The 18,082-nt window shown below is 36.8% G+C and overlaps 1 protein-coding gene across 2 annotated transcripts in view; it reads left to right on the top strand.

The window, feature by feature from the left end:
• The first annotated feature begins 10,793 nt into the window (after positions 1-10,793).
• The window catches only part of ICA1L (islet cell autoantigen 1 like), a 77,165-nt gene continuing 69,876 nt past the window's right edge, over positions 10,794-18,082 (top strand). For both annotated transcript variants that reach the window (XM_051983760.1, XM_051983761.1), the window contains exon 1: positions 10,794-11,141. The gene's annotated coding sequence lies outside the window, so the exon portion shown is untranslated. The remainder of the gene's footprint in view (positions 11,142-18,082) is intronic.

Raw genomic sequence — 18,082 nt, forward strand, 5'->3', positions numbered from 1 at the left:
GATCATAAGATGTCTTTCATTATCAGAAAATAATCTCAAGAAATGTATCTTGCCTTTTGAACTCTCTAGCTTCTTTCCACTACATGCTAGAGGAAAAAACCAAATTGTACTTTGATTTGTTCATACCTATTTGTTTAGTAACCATACTTTAATTAGACCAGGTATTCTATATAATTCTAATATAATAAAATGTTTCAATTAAATGCCATTATCAAATAATGTCAGGATAATTCCATTTTTCTTCTTAGGGCATTTCATTGCTTCATTCAGAGGAATGTATGTTATTTCTCAGTATTGAATAGTTTCTGCAAAGCCTTTGAGCTCATTCTGCAAGGGATGTATTGTGCTTACAGTGGCAGAATATATAAAGACTAGAAATGTAGGCTTGAGTCAGATTGTAGAAGACCTTTAAGGAGTTTGTAATTTTTTTTTTTTTTGCTGAGGCGAGGCATTTAGGATTAAGTGACTTGCCCAGGGTCATACAGCTAGGAAGTGTGAAGTATCTGAAGCCAGATTTGAACTCAGGTCCTCCTGATATCATGGCTGGTACTCTATCCACTGAACTAACTAGCTGCCCTAGTTTGTACTTTATTTTAGAGACAACAGGAGACTATTAAGGGCTTTTAGGCATAGAGATCATGTTTAGAATTTATTCTTTTTAAAATTATCAAAGTAGTTGTGTGGATAAATAATTAGAAATATGAGAGAAAAGCCTAGAAAAAGATAAAAGTAGGTTATTAAAATACTCCAGATAAGTGTAGTTCAGTATCTATGCAGAGTGGAATGTTGGGCAATTAGATTTGATGAGAGGGTTGAGAAAGAAGAACCCAAATGATTCGCCACTGATGATGCTAGAATGATGATGGTGCTCTCAGAAGAAATAAGGAAATGTGGAGAGGAAGATTTGTGGGATAAAGAATGAGTTCAGTTCTGGACACAGAATATGAAGTACTTTCAAGATATCTACACTTTTGAGTACAGAAGAACCTGAAGGAGAGGAGACTGATAATCCAGGAAAGAAGCTTGGTCAATGCTGTGGACAATACATTTCTCCCAAGAAACTGGTACTGTAGCAAGGAGTAGGGTAATGAAGTAGTATAGGAAGAATCTTGGTTCAAAGCTCGAGTCTATTACTTAGTCACAATGTTAGAACCTTCCTGTCTCATCTTCCCCAACTGTACAGTGATAAAAGGCAGTGAAGGACGGCCTAACAGTGCTACTAGAAGCAGAGGGAAATTGTTTAGCTTTTATTCAGCTGAAGTATTCCATAGTTTTGGGTTATTCAGTTTTGCTTTAGACTCTTAATACCAGGCTACCATATCAACTTTAAAATTTTCCTTTTCTCTGTTGAGGCAATCTCTGATCTTTACTTTCCCTTATTTGTCAAACTTAGAAAATAGCAAGCATACTCATTCTCCCCTTTCTTTTCCCTTCTTCATTTCCTATTAGGCAATCTGCCTTCCACTCTCCTACTACTGAAAACCTTAAAAATGTCCTATAACCTAATTGCTAAATGTAATGTTTCTCATTTAGTCTTCACCCCTTTTTGCCTTTTTAGATTATTTAATAATCTGGATATCACTCTTAGATTCTGTAATATTTTTCCTTCCTGGTTTTGTTGACTTTCATTGTTCTTATCCTTCCTTGCTAATTCCCTTTCCAACCATTGGTCCTTAGGTGTGGATCAATAAAGATTACAAAGAGAGAGGAGGCCTATATCTAAGGACCAATGATTGGGAGTAACCAATGGATACTTTCCATTTCTATTTTATCTTGGTTCTAGGATATCAGAACAGTTTTCCTTTATAATTTCTTGAAATATATCTAGGTTCTTTTTTTTTTTTTTAATCATGGCTTTCAGGTACTCCAATAATTCTTAAATTATTTCTCCTTGATCTACTTTCCAAGTCAGTTGATTTTTCCAACAAGATACTTCATGTCTCGTGATGTCATTAGCTTCCACTTGCCCAATTCTAATCTTTAAGTAATTATTTTCTTCAGTGAGTTTTTTTGTACTTTCTTTCTCATTTGGAAAAGAGGTACAAAAATTCTGTTTTTTTAGGCAGTTCTCTTCAGTGAACTTTTGAACCTCTGTCCCTCCCACACACACTTAATAGTATTTTTTTTCTAATTAAATATAAAGATAGTGTCAAACTTTTTATAAGATTCCAAATTTCCATTTTTTTCTCCCTCCCTTCCTCCAAGAGGGCTAGTAATCTGATATAGGCTACACATATGGAAGCATATTAAACATTTCCTTTATGCCTCTTTTGTTGAGCTGTTGACTATCTTTTCACGAATTTTCTTGCAATACTCTCGAACCTTTCCCTAATTTTTCCTTTACCTCTCTTAAACTTGATTTTTAATATTCTTTTTGAGTTCTTTCAGGAAGTGGAAGTTTTTGTTTGTTTGTTTATTTTTTTGGCCTGTGACTACTTCATGTTTTTCTTTGAGGCTCTGCATGTAGCTGATTGGATTTCTGAGTTTATGTCTTGATCTTCCCTCTCACAGTAACTTTCTGTGGTCAGCTTCTCTTCTTTGGTGGTTGTTGTGTTTGCTCATTTCCCCAGCCTATTTCTTGACTTTTAATTTTATGCTGAAGTTGGATTCTGCTCTTAGAATGGAGGGGGCACTGTCCCATGTTTCAGGTTTTTCTTGCTACTGTCTTCGGAGCTGTTTTCTAGGGGTCAGTAGGATTTCAGTCCTTCCAAGGTAGTGTGATCTAGGGTATGTTCAATGGTCTCTTGGCTTATGCTTGACCACAGGTATTCTTTTTTCATTGTAGAATTGATCAGGATTTCCACTCTTGGGGGCTTGTGCGCCACTTCATCCTGAGGCTGATCTAGAATAATGCCAAGTGCCAGCAAAAGGTCCTGTGTTCTCCTGACCCCCTTGCCTTTGTGGGCTACAAGCTCCAGAAGCCACTGGTGATGCACAGGCCATTAAGGCCTCCCCTATACTTTACTCCACTCCACTCCAGTGAATCAGACTTTTCATTCCAACCTTCCAAGTTACCCAGGCTTGAAAAAAAGTTCACCCCAACCTCTTGTTGGTTCTACCACTCCAGAATTCACTTTGAGACATTATTTTAGAGTTGTTTGGAGGGGAATTTGGGAGAGCTCAGGCAAGTTCCTGTCTTTACTTCTCCATTCTGACTCCTCCCCAGGTCTCTAGGCTATTTTAACAGCCTATTTTTTCAACCTCAGGCCTCTTCCTTTACTGTTGTTCATTCTTTACAGAGTCCAACACTTTACAATCCCACTTGGGAATTTCATGGCAAGGATTCATTTCCTCCCCCAGCTAATTTTACAAATGAAGAACTGAAGCAAAAAGGATTAAGTGACTTGTTCAGGTTCACTCAACCAATAAGAAGTGTCTGAAGCCAGATTTGAATGCAGGAAAATTAGTTTTCCTGACTTCAGGACCAGCCTCTTTCTTCATTGTTCTGGGCAGCTACAATGCCAAAGTAATTTTTCTAATACCAATGTTCATCATATCCCATCCCCTCAAAAAATTTCAGTGTCTCCTCATTGACTATATTAAAATAGTAATGAGTAGTTCCAAAGACAAATTTTAGTGTTTTTTAAAAACCAATTTTAGTGATATATTTTTTTAACATTGTTTTAATTTCCAATTATATTTAACTCCTTCCCACATCCATCCATTTTTTTTCTACGAAAGGGATTACTTGACACCTCAGTTTTTTTCCATTGCTTTCCTGTGCCAAATATATGGAATTTGATGGAGGGTTATTGTCTTGTGAAGGCATATCTCATTAACAATTATTTCCAGTTTTCCAAAATGGTATTAATAGGCAAATATAAATCTATATTTCTTTTTTTCAATTTTCAATGTAATTCAGAAAAGCTTTCTAAGATTAAAAGTTGATTTTATTGGTTCAGAAATTCCTGGTCATTGAATAGCTAGAAATTAAAAGGGAAAAACAAATGTATATAGTGAACTTTCTTCATGATCCTAGGGATTTAAAGATTTTTTTTTTTAACATGAGTGTAATATTTGTCTTTTTTATATGAAAAATAGTTCATTGGAAATTTGTTTTAATGCAATTTCAGTATGTTTATTTGGAAGTTACTAGAAAAAGCTTGAATTATTTAAAATATATTCTAATTAGTATATAAAATCAATATAGTAAAGTTATTACCCTTAGTTTACATGATATATACTTGACAGTATTTACTGTATTGTGTCCTTGTTGGATTGTGAATTGGCATTCTTAAGGATATTGTCAATTATGCTTAACAACTTATCAAAATGTTGTTCCAGCATCATGACAAGAGGAAGAAAGACATCAGAGTTTAAATTTATATATTGTAAAATAATATTTAATTACATTTTAAGAAAAACAACCATGAAAAACAAAACTAGTACCATCTGGGATTTTCTGGTAATACCACAGCAATCTGTTCATGCTGCTAAAAATCTCTTGATGTGTTTTTGCTATGAAATTCACAGTAGGTTATCTTCCTTTTATAAAATACATAAAGGGGGAAGAATGTTTTGAGAACTATATATTCTCAACTTCTATTCTCATAGGAAAAATTAAATTTTTTGATTGTATAAGATATATGGAGTATCTAGAATTAAGGATTTAGAAGTCACCCAGTCCAAACTTTTGAAGTCACAGATAATAAGTGGCAAGACTGGAATTTAATTTTTTAAAATAACTTTTTATTGATAAAACCCATGCCAAGGTAATTTTTTACAGCATTATCCCTTGCACTCACTTCTGTTCCGATTTTTCCCCTCCCTCCCTCTACCTCCTACCCCAGATGGAAAGCAGTCCTTTACATGTTGAATAGGTTACAGTATATCCTAGATACAATATATGTGTGCAGAACCGAACAGTTGTCTTGTTGCACAGGGAGAATTGGATTCAGAAGGTATAAATAATCCAGGAAGAAAAATAAAAATGCAAGCAGTTTATATTCATTTCCCAGTGTCCTTTCTTTGGGTGTAGCTGCTTCTGTCCATCCTTGATCACTTGAAACTGAACCTAGCTCTCTTTATCGAAGAGATCCACTTCCATCAGAATACATCCTCAAACAGTATTGTTGTTGAGGTATATAATGATCTCCTGGTTCTGCTCATTTCACTTAGCATCAGTTCATGTAAGTCTTGCCAGTCCTCTCTGTATTCATCCTGCTGGTCATTCCTTACCGAACAATAATATGGAATTTAAATTGAGATCACCTGACTCCAAATCCAAGGCTCCTTCCTCTACCTCTGTAGTTCATGATCTGCTGGGGGCAAAGGCCAGAGTCACAGTCAGTGATAGGAGGTGGGGGCTATTGAATCCTAGTCCAACCTGGACCAGCACCCTATCCACTATTCTATGGAGCCTGGATTTCATCAACCAAAAAACAATCTGTGCAAAAATTTCTGGGTTGGCTTATATCACTTTTTAAGAACATCTTAAAAATTGTAAAATATACATTAGCATCTTATTGTGTGAATAAAAGATTCTGTGGGATTATTTAGTAGGGTCCTGGTCTTTCTAATTTATTTCATCATGTGTAACTGGGCAAATAATTTAGTCTACGTCTGTTTTCTCTGTGAACTAAAAACAGCTCAAATCTGTTTCTTTTGTAGAAATGATGAGTGAATTCCTAAAATGTATGAAATGCTTTTAGAATGATATAGTGGGAAGGGTGAGGGACTTCGAGTCAGAGGCCTAGTTAGACTAGGTTTGGAGCCTGTCTCTGAAGTTAGGCAGGACAGGGCCTGAACTTCCTCTTCCTCTCTGGTTCCATAGACAAGGAAAGAAGCACAAGGAAATTCTTTGGTTTGTCATGTTCAGCACAGGAGGAAGAGAATATATTACTGCTTTAAAAAGCGCAAAGTGAAGAAAAATATCTTCTTAGAATGATCTCTATTTGTGTTCCTCTAGGAAGATGACATATACTACACATCTCTTGCTGATCATATTCTACTTATCTTTTTTTTCCATGTAAGCAACCAATAAATTGTATCTCCACAAGCTAACTGACCACTTCTAGAGCGTCATTTCCAATACTTCTTTTTACTTGTTTAGTAAGATCAAACAAATGAGATTACAAAATAAACCAGAACAGCCAGAAGAAAGGGAGATGTTGCCATGACCACAGTTTCAAGTTTCCTGGTTGGAAAAATGAGGGCAGACTCTAATCTAAAACCAGGCTCATTTATTTCAGGGATCATTCACAGGTTTATTTAGTAAGGTTAAAATGAAAGATAAGATTATCACAGCCACACTCTTAAGGCAGCTTTAAGAATACAGGTAGTCAACTCTGAAAGCAATTTGTAATCATGTAAATAGAATTAACTAAAATATCCATACCGGAATTTTCACTGATGGACAAATTACCCTCAAAGAGTGTCAAATATCAAAAAGAAGGTTCCTTAGATAACAAAATATTTATAGCAGCATTTTTGTAGTAACAAAAGACTAGAAATTAAATTGATACCCACTGACTGGAGAGTGGATGAACAAATCATAGTACATGAGGGTAATGAAACTAATATTGTGCTGTAAGAAATGATGGAGATGAATACAGAGAAGCATAACCTTATATGGACTAAATACAAAATGAAGTAATCTGAGCCAAAAAAAAAAAAATACACTGACTTATAATAATTAAAATGGAAAGAAAGAATTATAATATGAAAACAAAACAACAACAAAATTATAATGACCAAGCCTGGCCATAAAGGGAGAATTGTACACAAGTGTGGAACATTTCATATATCAGACTTTTTAAGGTATGTTAATTGCTTCTGCTAAAATTTTTGTCTTATTTTTCTTAAAAATTCTTTATTATGAGAGAGAGTTTTTGGGGGGGGTTAGTGAGAGGTATACAATGAGAAATGAAGGTGATATTAAAACAAAAGATAACAAAATTTTAAAAGTACTTCTTGTATATCTGTTCCAGCATCTTGCATAGTTGTACAAATAGAAGACCAATAAAATTATGGTTATTTAATAAATAGATGAATCTGATTCAATCACTTCTGGAAACTCCCAAGGTTTCAATAGTCTTCCCTCTTCTATTTTATATTAAGGGTTGGGGAGAGGGAGAAGAGTAAAAAGTACCTACTGTGTGATATGAATTGGGAATATAACTTGTTCCTCCACACAAAAAGAAATGCTAAACAAAAAATCATAATAAAAATTAACTTATAACTAAAGTTACAATTAGCTGGAAGGTAATATTTAAGCTTCCTCAGAAATAAAGCAGGCTTTCAAGACTATTATTTAGGCTTTTTACAAATTTCACCCCAGCACTGAGCTTTGAAAATACTATGTTGGTGACACAGCCAGGCTTCTTATAGATAGCCGACTTCTGGGATACAGAAGTTCCCTCTACCCCCAGTTATGTTCCTGGTAGACACAGTTGCTGCCAAACTTGCAGACCTCCAGCCTTCCAAACTCACAAAATCATTTACTCAAGGAAACTGAACCTAAAGGAGATGCAGTTCAAACTGAGATTAAGGCCACAGAGACTTAAGTGGGTAGAGTAGGGAAAATTGCTCCTGCCTGACTCTCAAGACTACAGCTAGAAAAAGTCTATTAGTTAAGAGAGCATAAAGAAAGAAAGGAACAGAGAATGGTTTCTTGATTCTGTATAGCTAATGGGTCATCAACTTTTCTGTTTTATAAGCCAACGAGAGGACTTATCTCCTAAGGTAAATCCCTTAATAACACTTGTTGAGAAGCAGAGTTCTAAAACTTCAAAAATGGTCACCCGGAAGTAGACATAGATTATCTATGCTACAAATGTTTTACACCTCAGAAAGGATTCAGGGAACTCGAGAAGACTTATATAATTGATGCAGAGTGAAGTAACCAAAACCAAAATACTTTACAGAACCAAATGAAGAAAAAATAACCCTGAAAGACTGATCATGAAGAATGCATCTCTCTGTCAGAGATGCAGAATCATGTTATGGGCCACAACCCTGTACTTTTATTAAAACAAGGATTCTTACAAGGTGCTAAGTCAGTGGAATTGATAAATACAATGGTTATCTAGTTTAGCAAAGTGCTTAATAGTTTTCTAATTCGGCACATGTACTTAGTACTCAATATAGTTCTACAAGATTCACACCTATGATAATGTAATTATAAGAGAGCATATAAGCTGGGACAAACTCAGCCAGATTGAGAGGCAGAGACAGACTCAGAAGGGACTCAAAGCCAGATTCATTCACTTCATCTCAACACCGTGGTGGCTGGCTTCTGCACTGAGACCAAGGCTGGTCTGAAAGCTCTCTAGAAAGCTGGCCCGGGCCTCAGGCAAGGAAACTAGATTGTGAAGGAGATAATAAGGATTTGGACTTTAACACCTGGTTATTTTCCTAGTGATTACTGAAAAGAAGGCTGCCCCAGAGACCTCCAGAAAACCAAATGAGAACCCTACAGAATCAAACACACATTTTTAGCATAACTAATGTTTGGTTTGGTTTTGTTTGATTATATTTATTTTGAGAAAGATTTATTGGTGAGGGGAGTATGTAAAGTCAAAGTGGTAAGGAAAAAAAAAGTCTGGGCTTCCTTTACACATCTCTAGTAAATGGTGGGATTACCACATTTAGAGAAGGATTTACCACTAATTAAAAGAATGAAATGGATAGGAAAAATGAATCACATATCTTGCACTCAGAAAGCCCTAATTCTAATTGTTATAAGTAGATTCCTGACGTTGTAAAAATAGTAAGAGGGTAAAGATTTGAGCTTATGTCCTCAAATTCCAAATCCAGCACTCTTGACTACATCACAGACTCCAAAATACCATGTTATAACACCAACCATTATATTAAGATTAGACTCTGGGGAGGATCCAGAGATAAGATCTAGTTCTTACTGCCTTAATGGAGATCATAATATAGGAAGTCAAGGAAGATCAGACACATAGCATAGTTTTGGAAGGCCAAAAAAAACAAACAAAAAACAAAGGCAATTTCTACTACAACAGATTTTAACAAATGTCTTTTGGTTCTTCTGGTCTAGCTGTCTTGTATTATAATTACAAGAAGAGATGGGGAAGGGTATGAGTTAGGGTAAAGGAGACAAAGATAAAAGGCAATGAAAGACAAAAATAAGCTAGGGAATATAATATTAGAGGGAGAGAGGAGTAAGAAATAAATCAGGGAAAATAACTTTTTAAAAAGGGATATTCTCTCTGATTTGCTAAAATGACAGGAAAAGATAAATGCTGGAGAGGATGTAGGAAAAACTGGGACACTAATACATTGTTGATGGAATTGTGAATTGATCCAACCGTTATGGAGAGTAATTTGGAACTATCCCCAGAGGACTATAAAACTGCACATCCTTTGTTCCAGCAGTGTCTCCACCCACATGTACAAAAAAATGGACCAACTCTTTTCGTAGTGGTAAGAATCTGGAAACTGAATGGATGACCCTCAATTGGGGAATGTCTGAATAAGATATACGAATGTAATGAAATATTATTGTTTTGTAAGAAATGAAGAGCATAATGATTTCAGAAAAGCCTGGATTTACATGAACTGATGCGAAGTGAAGTGAGCAAAATTATGTGATCAACTAATTGATCTCTCTCAATAATGCAGTGATTCAAGGCAATTTCAATAGACTTGGGATGGAAAATGACTTCTGTATCTAGAGAGAGAACCAAGGAGACTGAATGTGAATTGAAGCATAGTATTTCCACCTTTTTTTGTATACTTTTTTTTTCTTGTTTTCCCTTTTGCTCTGATTTTTTCTTTTACAACATGACTAATGGAAATATGTTCAAAATGACTGTACATGTATAGCAAATCAGATTGAGAAAGGATTTGGAGAGGGAGTGAGAAAAAATTTGGAACACAATATCTCACAGAAATGAGTGTTGAAAATATATATTTGGAAAAAGCACATACAATTGAGAAAAAAGAAAAGGAAGTGTTTATGTTTGGAAAGGTAATTTGGAGGAATAAACCGGAAGATCCTGAAGTGATTTACGATTGAGGAACAAGATCGAAGGGTTTAAAAGAAATGGCTAAATTATAAAGAGGAGGGACTAAGGAATAAAAGGGGGGAAAGAGATTGAAGAATAAAAGGAGGATAAGGAGCTGAAGAATAAAGGATGGAAAAATACTGAGTAATAAAAAAGGATCTAAATGAGGAATGTGGGGGGGTGAAGATTAAAGGGGAAGGTAAACAAGAGGAGACGGAAAGACTAAGGGAAAGATGAAAATTAGATAAGTTTAAGATTAAGGAATATGAAGAAGATGTAAAAAATAAAGGGTGAGGCAAATAAATAAAATAAAATAAAATAAAGTAAAGGAAGAAATGGAAAATGGGGGGAAAAGTAAAGATCAAAAGGAAGGTGAATAGGGCAGAGAAGTGAAGTCTAAAGGAGAAGGTAAAGCTTGGAAGGAGAATGAACAGTGAGGGGAGAGTTGAAGTATGGAGAAGGTGAAGAGGAGAGGAAGGAAAGTTTATGGAAGAGATGCGTGAGGAGGACGGAAAGCTTAAAAAGGGGGGGGGGAAGAGTGAGAAGGGGAAATTTAATGGGGAGGTGAGTGAGGGGAAAGGGAAATTTAAAGAAGAGGTGAGTGAGGAGAATGGGAAGTTTAAGGAGGTGAGTGAGGGGAAGGGGAAGTTTAAGGATGAGGTGAGTGAGGGGAAGGGGAAGTTTAAGGATGAGGTGAGTGAGGGGAAGGGGAAGTTTAATGGAGAGGTGATAAGCGAGGGGAGGGGAGAATTTAGAACGGAGAGTGGGAGGAGGAATGGAGAGCAATGAAAGGCAAGGAAAGATTTGGGGAAGCGCCGGAGTGGAGAGTCGGGGCCGCCCGGGGGTGGGCGTGGGCAGGGCCCAGGCTCCGGAGCACGGCGAGGGGCGGGCCTCGGGGAAGGTCGGGGCGGAGGGGGAACCGGGGCCGCTGCCAGGCGGGTTTGAATCTGCCGCCGCCCGCAGCCGGAGCTCTCCACGGGCGGCGCCGCATCAGGGCGGGGGGATTGCTGCGGGGAGCGGCCCGAGTGCCGTCTCGGCTGCCGCTGCGGTGACAGGGACTGCACGTACCTGCTAGTGGGACCGAGCGCCACCTGAGGCGGCGGCGGAGGAGGAGGACGAGGATCTGGCCCGGGGGCTGCCGGCTTGGCGCGTTCCGGCATCTCGGTGAGTGCCCGGCCTCGCCGGTAGACCGACCGCGGTGCTCCCCCCGCCCGCCTGGGGGCGGCCCACGCAGGTGCGCGCACCCAAATGCCTCCCGGGGCCAGGCCGGGCCTCCTGCGCGGCCCAAGCGCCGGGGCCGCAGGGTTACCATGGAAACTAGGACGGAGGAGGCCCGAGGCGGGAGAGCCCCCGCAACACCCACCTGAGAAGCCCAGAGACTGCTGGTCCTCGGCCCGATAGCGAGGCCTTCGGACCGTTGGGTAGAAGAGGACATTCCCCACCCGAGCCCACCCGGAGCTTTAGGGTTGGCGTTTATTTGCTGGGGTAGGGGGTGGGAGTTGGCTGAGTAACTTCGGGGGCGGTGATTAATTAATTGAGGGGGAAAGGAGGGGAAGTGGAGAGCACGAGACCAGCAAGACTGTGTTTAACGCCGCACCTCCCCCTTCCTGTTCCCCACTTGTACTCAAGTCTATATCTTACCCATCTCCACTATCACCTGTCTCTGTCATCAGTCCCTACCTGTACGTCCACCTTTCAAGTCTCTATTTACCTATCTTCTATCCTCGGGTCTAACTGCATCTCAGCTATTCACATCTCTATTTATCATTATCCATCTCTTCTGATCATCAGTGCCCATCCTCTATCTACATCTATATATATTCCCCATTTCTGTCTATCTGAGTGTCTGTCTATGATCGATCGATTTGAGATGGTCCTCTTACTTGGACACTTGGAAAGGCGCCAATAGTAACCAGAAAAAGCGTCTGATCTATGGCAGTGAAGAAATTGGCTTTTTTTTTTTTTTTTTTAACCCTCCCTGTTTTTATTTGGTCTTTTTCTGACCCTTGGGCCGACTCCTTTTTTCAGAGGTATAGAGAGGAGCCATAGTTGTCAAAATGCCCAATTCCCTCTCGGAAGAAAATAAAGGTTCGTTGAGTGGGGGAAGAAGTCTGAAAAACAAAATCACATGGGATACCTGGATACAGGCAAGATGCTACAGTGTTGCCAGTAGAGGGGGTAGGATTTTTTCTGGTGTATTCTTGCCATTAGGATGCCTGGAAGCGTGAGATTCGTTTATGCTGTACTTGGAGCAGCGGTTCTTAATCTGTGGTGCCAGAATTTATTTTTGAAAAAATATTTCCACGATAACCGAATGTCAGTGTAATTGGTTCCTTTTGTAGTTCTAATTTATTTTGTTCATTTAAAATCATCATTCTGATGAAGAATCAGCTGGGCTTCAATAGGTTAAGAACTCCTAAATTAGAGTAGAGTACAAGACCGCATAAAATGTTTATTGGAAATAAAGTTTTATATGTGCTGATGGGATTGTGTGATATGTGTATGCAGAAATATGTGTATATTTGTGGATATATTTAGTAAGGATTGCAAAATTGGGTCATTTAGTTACCATTTATATGTATTTATATAGTGTATTAAGAGCTTTATGGTTGGTGGTTATTTCGAAGAGGACCAAAATGACATCACACTATGTTGCCGGCAACATAGATTGTAACTAAGAGCTAAGGATACAAAAAAAGGCAAATACACGGCCCTTGCCCCTAAATAAATCATATTATAATAAGAGAGGCAGCATGTAAACAACTTTGCACATACAGGATACATTAGCAGTTTAAGTGGAGGATAAGAGGAAAAGCATCAGCAGTGGAAGAAACTGGGAGAAGCCTTTTGCAGAGGGTGGGAGCTTGAGTCTTGAAGGCAGTCAGGGAGCCAATGGAAAAGGATTATTCTGAGCACAGAATGACTTAATTTCTCATGTCTTCCTCTTGATTGATATTTATAGAGGGGCTAGCCACAGGTGACCAATTCTGTGCTGTGAGTTATTTATTAAAACTATTATCATTTTGATAATATATTTAGCAATTCTGATGATCCAGTTATATTATGTAGTTTTTCATCATTTGAATCCCAGTAAATTTCAACTAAGGCTTATTTACATTTTTCTTTTATTCTTCCTTGGATTAGTGTATTCAATTGATTGTGCAAAATATTATAAATTTGTGTTCTCATAAAGAAAAACTGAAATACTGCTTTTTGATTATACATATTACTAAAATCAGTCAACAAGGACTATATAATAATAATGGTAATGATAGTGATAACTGTGTGCCGAGCTCCTAAGTTCTGAAAGTACAAATACATGCAGAAAAAATTCAGTCTCTGTCCTCAAGAAACTTTTATTTTAAAAGGAAGCTTTAAGTAGAGAAATGAAGAAAAGGGGAGGAAAAATGATTGGCTTGGGAACACTTCTAAAAGGAGGTTTTGGGAGAAGCCAATCATGGGAAGGGCTACCAGGCCAGAGGATGGTTCTGAAGTATGAATTCCAGAGCTGAAGTGATATTCCAGGATAAAAAAGTTTCTGGGGCATGAGGAATTCACAGAAGATTTATGGCATCAAAGAAATTTAGAGCTGGAACAGACTTTCAAGATCATGTACTCCAAAGAGCAAGAATTGTAAACTTGAAACGTTATTTTGTTATAGTTATAGATGAAAGTTAGAAAGTACTAATAATTGGAATTCAAGTCAATAGAAATGATCTTTTGGCTTAGATCGAGAAAGCAAGAGAAACAAAATCCATTACAGATTTGTTTACCCAAGCAAAACAAATTCCCATATTAATCATGTCTTTAAAAAAATCACTTCTCTCTCTGGAGGTAGTTTCATTATAAATCCCAGAAACAGTGATTGTTTCCACTGTGTTAATCAGAATTCTTGAGTCTTTCAGAGTTATCTTTTCAATAATTATTGTTAGGTGATCCTAGAAAACAGTTCAAAGATGAAAAACACAAATATTGATATACTGAACTTATGGGAAAGAGGGGATTAGGTTTCTGTGAACACTAGAAAATGTAATCTTTCTCTAGAGATTGCAGAAGATACACTTTCTACCTACAAAAATTTAATAAAAACATTAATTTTGTTTTCCTAACACAGTAACCATGAAATAACTCATAAAATGCAGTACATAAAATAAAATTACTAGCATACAGAACATTCTTTTCTGGTTAGGTGTATTCTTCTCTACTCCCATTCAATATTCTCCATCGGTCTATAATATCTAACTTTTCTGAAATTCTATTCAGGTCCATTTCTTTTTTTCTTTTGTTTACATCTAGGTCTGAGTAGGACAAATTGAAGTCCTTTACTATAGAGTTTTGGGATCTATTTTTTCTATTTAAGAATTTAGATGCTGTGCCATTTGGTGAATGCGTATTTACTATTGATGTTAATTTACTCACTCTGGTACCTTTTATCAAGATGTAATTTCCTTATTTATCTTGTAAAATTAGGCCTACTTTTGTCTTTGCTTTATCTTTGATTGTTACCTTTGCCTTTTTTTCCTCCAAATTTTAGCTGAAGCATAATAGATTCTTCTTCATCCCTTTATTTTAACTTTGTTTCAAGTGTATTTCTTATAAATAAAATATTGTTGGATTTTGATTTCTTGTCTAATCTGTTGTTCTCTTCCATTTCATGAGTTCATTTCATTCATAATTACATTTGTTAACTGTATGTTTCCCTCTGTCCTATTTTCTTAAATTTTTTTGACCTGCTTCCTTTTTGAGACTATTTTGCCTCTGATTAATCCCTCTATTTTCAATAAAGAATTAACTGCTTCCCCTTGTAACTTTTCCTTGAGATTTCTATTTGCACATTTTGTTTATTAGAGATTATTTTTCCCATTTTTTCTTTCCCTTCCTCCTCTCCCATTTTATTCTTCTTTCTCTCCCTTTCTTTTCTTTTAAAATCATCAAAACATACACAGTCAGTCCCAGGCCATAACCTGATTATGATACAATTCTGAGGTGCTACATCTATCATGCTCCCATATAAGAATATATACAATTTATTTTTGTTTAGTTCTTTATGATTGCATGCTCAGGTTTACTTTTTTGGCTTCTCATGATTCCTGTATTTATATGTCAGATTTTCTAGTCAGCTTTGGGCTTTTCATCAGAAATGCTGGGAAGGTTTCTGTTTCATTAAAAATACAATGGTCACTTCACATACTCATTTTTGCAGAATTGTAAGCCTCAATCTTTTGCATTCTGGAATGTGTTGCAAGTCCTCCACTCTTCATAAATTGTAGCTTCTTAAGTGTGTATGGTCCTAGTGTAACTTTTGTGCTTGAATTCTTTCTAGCTGTTTTTATTATTTTTCTTTGAGCTGGTAGCTTTCGATTTTGGTTATCAAATTTGTGGAAGTTTTCATTTTGAGGTTTCTTTTAGTTGTCTCCATTTTTCCCTTTCCACTTTGTCTTCTGATTCGAAGAGATTTCAGCAGATGTCTTTTAAGATTTCTTGAAATATTGTGATTAGGGTCTTTTTAAAATCATGTCTTTGTAGCCCTGTGATGGTTAAATTATCCCTCTTCTAGGTCAGTTGTTTTTACTTTGAGATATGTAATATTTTCTTTTTAAAAAAATTCTTTTGATTTTATTTTTAATAATTCTTGATTTCTGATGAGAGTCAGCTTCTGTTTAGTCAATTCTAATTTTCTAGAAGTTATTTTCTTTGGTAAGATTTTGTAGTTTTTGTTTCAGATTATCAATTTTCTTTTCACATCTTTTTTTTTCATAATTCTCATTTGGTTTTTAAAACCTTTTTCATCTTTTTTTTTTTAAAACCTCTTGTTTTAATTTTTTCAGGAATTCTAGTTATATTTATGTCCACACTACATTTTCCTTTACTGCATTGTTTGCTTGGACTAGGTTTCTGTCTTGAGATTCCATGTCACCCAGGAAAAAATAATGATGAATGTTGGAGGGGATGTGGGAAAACTGGGACACTAATGCATTGTTGGTGGAGTTGTGAACGAATCCAACCATTCTGGAGAGCAATCTGGAATTATGCCCCAAAAATTATCAAATTGTGCATACCCTTTGATCCAGCAGTGTTTCTATTGGGCTTATATCCCAAAGAAATACTAAAGAAGGGAAAGGGACCTGTATGTGCCAAAATGTTTGTAGCAGCCCTATTTGTAGTGGCTAGAAACTGGAAAATGAATGGATGCCCATCAATTGAGAATGGCTGGGTAAATTGTGGTATATGAATGTTATGGAATATTATTGTTCTGTAAGAAATGACCAGCAGGATGAATACAGAGAGGACTGGCGAGACTTACATGAACTGATGCTAAGTGAAATGAGCAGAACCAGGAGATCATTATACACTTCGACAACGATATTGTATGAGGACATATTTTGATGGAAGTGGATTTCTTTGACAAAGAGACCTAACTGAGTTTCAATTGATAAATGACGGACAAAAGCAGCTACACCCAAAGAAAGAACACTGGGAAACGAATGCATTTTTGTTTTTCTTCCTGGGTTATTTATACCTTCTGAATCCAATTCTCCCTATGCAACAAGAGAACTGTTCGGTTCTGCAAACATATATTGTATCTAGGATATACTGCAACATATCAAACATATAAAGGATTGCTTGCCATCTAGGGGAGGGGGTAGAGGGAGAGAGGGGAAAAAAATTGGAACAGAAATGAGTGCAAAGGATAATGTTGTAAAAAAAAAAATTACCCTGGCATGGATTCTGTCAATATAAAGTAATTATTAAATAAAAATTTAAAAAAAAACAATAAATAAATAAATTAATAAATTAATTTTAAAAAAAAGAGAGAGAGAGATTCCATGTCACCATAGTAGTTTTATGGAGGGATTCTTTTTTTCCCCTTAAAAAACCCATTTTTTGACTTTGGATATTATATCAGAACTGGTCTCTGAACAGTTCTGTAGGCACTATCTAGCTTGAGCTTCTGTTAGGAACATGGAAGCTTTCAGTGATCCTGGGTAAAGTTTGCTCATTGTCCTCCTGCACTGAGCTCTGCAAGTTTCTAACCAAGCTTTGGGACAGTTAACTTGTCCTTGATTGGAAGTTAGCCTCCCAGAAGGCTCTGCAGTTTCATTGTGACAGAACTACAGTCTTCCCTTTGTTCTGAGACTCCTGCCTTCCATATTTCATTGCAAGCTTCATCCTGGTCTGCTTCTGGGATCAAAACTAGTACTGGTTACTATTAAACTCCTTCCTTGCTTGTATACAAATGGAACCTGCTAGCAGTTTCTCCTTTGGGCTCATCCTTCTCTGTCTGGATCTGTGACTGAAAACAGGAGAGTGAGCAACAGACTTGCTAGATGGCACCTTTCCTGCATCTGACACTACTTCAGGCAGCAGCTGGAATTCCCTCCAGCCACTGTCTTAGCTGTCTACACTGTCTTTACATGGATTATACTATAAAGCACAGATCTATACAGATCTATCTGTATAATCCATCTCAGAACTTCTTAAACTGTGGATTGAGACCTTATATGGGGTCATGTAACTGAATGTGGAGGTTCATGAAAAATTTGGCAACAGTAAAAAGTATCAAATATTTCACCAACAGTTTAATTCTTTATAAAAAATATATAAGCACATCCATCTCAAATTTTAAAAAAAGAATCTCTGATCCTTCCCTCTTACTTTAGAATAAAATATAAACTTCTTTGCCTGGCATCTAAGCCTTTACAATCTGGAGCTAAGCTGTTGGTCCCTCAAGGAGCTAATATTAATTCTCCAATATTTCTTATCTCTTATATAGATAGCTACATAATCACTAGCACATAATAACACAGGATTCAGAGCCAAAACATCTCACTTCTCTTTTCACTTTTTACCTTTTAGAATCCTGAGTAGTCATTTAAGCTCAGGTGATGACCAATTCTTTTTTTCTTTTCTTTTCTTTTCTTTTTTTTTTTAATAGCTTAAGTGAAATGAGCAGAATCAGGACATCATTGTATACAGCAACAACAATTATACAATGATCAATTCTGATGGATGTAATTCTTTCCAACATGAGATGATTCAGTCCAGTTTCAATGATCTTGTAATGAAGAGAGCCATTTATACCCAGAGAGAAGACTGTGGAGACT

The sequence above is a fragment of the Antechinus flavipes genome, chromosome 3 (assembly GCF_016432865.1).
Source record: "Antechinus flavipes isolate AdamAnt ecotype Samford, QLD, Australia chromosome 3, AdamAnt_v2, whole genome shotgun sequence".
Taxonomy (NCBI): Eukaryota; Metazoa; Chordata; class Mammalia; order Dasyuromorphia; family Dasyuridae; genus Antechinus; species Antechinus flavipes.